The 4081-nt window shown below is 35.4% G+C and overlaps 1 pseudogene; it reads right to left on the reverse strand.

Moving 5' to 3' along the window:
- Nucleotides 1-591: 591 nt before the first annotated feature.
- LOC145594081 (putative mannose-1-phosphate guanylyltransferase 1 pseudogene) lies at nt 592-1715 on the reverse strand (annotated as a pseudogene).
- Nucleotides 1716-4081: the final 2366 nt, after the last annotated feature.

A 4081-nucleotide genomic window follows, 5' to 3' on the forward strand; every position in this document is an offset into this window, starting at 1 on the left:
CTGCTGCTGTTTATGAACCATTCCTTGATCATGATCCATCCCTGCAGTTCCCAGCTTCCAAACCCATCTGCTGTTACCCTTCCTGCTGCCAGTCTGATTTATGTTTAAAATGGTCTGATCACAGTGTCCATAACCTGTGATCAGGTGGATACACTCAGAAGGGTGATCATTATCATGCTGCTCAAGTGCCTTGACTCTTTCAAAGCCAGGTGGGCCATCAGAAGTGTTCTTTTTTTTTTTACTGGTTAAAACTTATGTTATCAAATATTAACTAGACCTATAGCCTATATGTTAATTATATCAAAACGGCCCATGGCATCCCCTATCGTTTTGGATACCTACTAAAAGTTAAAAATAAAAACACGACTGTAGTGATCATTTCTCAATGAAATGTTATAGAGGCCACCCCTGATGAGCAAAAGTTGTGGTTCCACCACTTCCAAACACATCAATTATTTTGAACAAGTAGAGTTTGGTTGGGCATGGAAGGTACACTGCTCAAAAAATTAATTTGCAATACCAAGGAAATCTAAATACAAGGAGAATTCGAAAGCTCAAAATAGACACAAAAAAATAGGACAGATCCTGATATTGAACATGTTCTAAGTGCTTGAAATCAAGAATGTATTATTGAAAGATTACAACAAAAAAATCAATGAGATGAATCACAGAAAAATCCAAAGAAATACAATTATTTTCCTATGTACACAACTTGGGAGCAAAGGGCACAGGGCTAGTGAGATAAATGATTAACAATTAACATACACACTTCACATAGGGATGCTCATCGGAAAATTTGCCAAAACTCACTCTTAACAAAATGCAATTATGCAACAGAGAACATATGAATAGAATTAAATTACAACTTCCTGAGAATAACCTACCTTGTCGGAGAGCTATCTGAATCACATTCACATTACTATCTCCGGCTTCAAAATGCTAGTTTTGATCTCCTTGTGGGGCAAAACAACTCCGCCATTGCTGTAAATCTCATCACAGACATGAACATCTTCTCCAAGAACTGTCATATTCTCTACTCGAGCCCACTGCCCAACTGTTGAGTGCCATCCGATGATGCTGCTGGAGATGCAAGCATGTTTTTTGACTCGAACCCCTCGCATAATTGTGCAGCGAGAAAGTCTCACACCCGATTCTATCACACAGCCAGGTCCAATTGCTACATCTGGTCCAATGAGACATCCCTCTCCAATTTTCGCGCTCTCATCAACCAAGACATTGCCAACAATATGAGAGCCACTGGCAAGTTTCGGTGATGAATTCTTTCTCAGCGAGTCAAGGTAGAGCCTCAAGCCAGTAATATAATCTCTTGGTTGTCCAATGTCCATCCAAAAACCAGGTAGAACCATAGCAAAGAGCTTATTCTCAGATGCAATTTTGGGGAAGACATAATCATCTACTCAGCATTCTTACTTCCTGCAATAGAAAATTCCACCACTTCTACCCCCCTAGTTCACCCCAAAAAAAGTACTCGTATCATATCTCCTCAGAAATAAAAGTATACAACAACATACTCTTCTGCCTAAATCTGCCTTGGTTTGATTTTTCCCAATGAGTTCGGCAATCTCTATTTGCTCACTCAGACTAAACACAAACTGTAAATATGTTTAGAACTTACTCAAACACAGTTTCCTAAACATTAACCAGATAGCTGAGGCAGCATACCTTATAAGATAAATCGCGTAAACATGATTCATTCTAATATGTTTTCTGGTTGTTTAAAATGAAACAAAAAATCCTAGACATAATAACACAAGTCTGAAATTATATATTCCTCTAGCACATCATCAAACAAAATTGCAATGTAGACTAATCAAATTAACAGCAGCAATCCATATAAATTTAATACTAATAAAAATAAAAAAAAGCAATCTAAAGATTATGACTTGCTTTGACCAATTCCCCTAACCAATTTATATCTCTTACGATCAAATTAAATCAATGCCAAATTGAGGTTATAGACCCACTCGGCTACTCCCAATAAGACCAAAGACATGAGGACTGATAATCAAGACCCGGGATCAAATTCCGTCTATAGTTAATCTACCAATATTAGCCAATTCAAGCTAAAAAAAACAGTTCCTATAACAACCCACAAAATCAACCAAACCAAACTTACAGAAATCATAAGAAATTGATAACAGACAAAACCCCACAAACTGAATCACAAATCCCAGCATTGCCCATTTCGTTAACCCACAAAAATTTAGCAAAATTAAGAAGAAACCCAGAGATTCAGCAACATGATTAAGAACAACGACAACATAAAATTGCTTAATTAATTAGAAGGGTAAAAAAAAAAAAAGATGAGATTAGAAGACCTGAGAGAAGCAATTGGGTGAATCTGATATCCCTCTTTCTCTGTTGTAAAGAAATACTTTGAACGTGAATATTCGAGGAAGCTGACATTTTAAGGGATGCAATTCAGTTCTGCCACTTTACTTTTTTTTTTTTGAAAGGCAGTTCTGCCACTTTACTTGATATGGGTTATATTGGCCATGATTTCACATGGACCAACAATAGAGGTGGTGTTGAAAATGTGCAAGAAAGGTTGGAGCGATTTTTTGCAAACCAAGCATGGAAGGACTTATTTCCGGGGTCCTTTGTTACTCACTTATCTAAGAGGCGATCAGATCACCTTCCCATTCTTTTATAGTAAAGTTTTGTGTAGAACGGATTCACATGAGTCCGGTCATACAAAAAAAAAAAAAAAATTGAGGAAAAAAAATCTTAATGGTCAAAATTTAGAAAATAATAGTCAGATATTAGATTATAATGGTCAGAAATTAGATTATAAAGGTCAAATATTAGATTATATAAATCAGATACTATATTATAATTGTCAGAAAATAGGTTCTATACATCAGAAAATAGGCTATATATCTCAGAAATTAAAATAAGTTAAATATATCAGAAATTAGATTATGCTTATGCTGGTTGATGAGATGCTTCTGGCAACCTCTTTTGGCATAGTTCTTCCCGACAAGAGTAGTTATAAATTCCCTCCACTCATCAGTTAGTATCAGTTCGATCACGAATGATGGAAAAGAGAAGAGAATATATGTAAAAAGCAGTGGTTTAATTCTTTATCCTAGTGATGATTTTTTTTATCACCTACCTATCTGGATACATAGCCAACCTATTTAGAATTCCCCTTGTACGTGTAACCTCCTTCCTCGTCGCGGCGGTGAGATTCGAATCCGGGGCAGCTACCAAGTATGAATTTCATTAGTTGTTTTGTTTACTAGTACATCGTACATGAAGTCATAAGGCGTGTAGCGCCAGCATTCAGATTTGAGTGCACAAAATATGTGGTTTTGAGTCCTGTGACAGGGCAAGTTGCCTAGAAAATCTGTGGTTTGGGGGGTGGGGTCGCCGGCGCCGGGGGATGGGAGGGGGAGGATGGTCACCGGTCGCTGACAAGTGGTTAAGTAGTAGCAGTGGGTGAGGATGAGGTGTGAACCATATATTGGACTCACATGAAACGGTCTCACACAAAACCTTCTCTTCTTTTATGCATAAATTTTTTTAAAAATTTAAATAAATTATTTTAAAATTTAAATAAATTATTTTAAAATTTAAATAAATTATTTAATTTTTTTTTAAAAAATCAAATTTTTTATATGACGACATGTAGAATGGACAACTTGTTGTCTTGTTTAAAGTTAACCATCAACCAAAGTTTGTATTAGTTTTGACAAATTTTTCCTTTTGTTAATTAATTTGTCCATTAGTCTAATATATTTTTAAAAATGCTTGTTAAAGTGGTGTATTGCAAATAAATAAAATTGAGGAAGTAGATATTATGATAGGATTTACTAAAACGATTCAAGTAAAATCTTATATGACTATGTTTTAGCTTAGGTATAGATCATAAAATGGGACAAAAACGAGTGTGTAAATAGTATAAAATTCAAATTAGACGGAGTAAAAAATAACGTTGGAACTTGGAAGTGAGTAAGCTACAAAGCACAATATTTATTTGATTAAAAAAAAAGACAAATTTGCCACCAAAAACAATTTGGGTCCAAAATAGGAGCGCCAAAGAGTAAAACCAAGTCAA

Source organism: Chenopodium album, chromosome 19 (genome assembly GCF_948465745.1).
Source record: "Chenopodium album chromosome 19, dcCheAlbu1.1, whole genome shotgun sequence".
Classification (NCBI taxonomy): Eukaryota; Viridiplantae; Streptophyta; class Magnoliopsida; order Caryophyllales; family Amaranthaceae; genus Chenopodium; species Chenopodium album.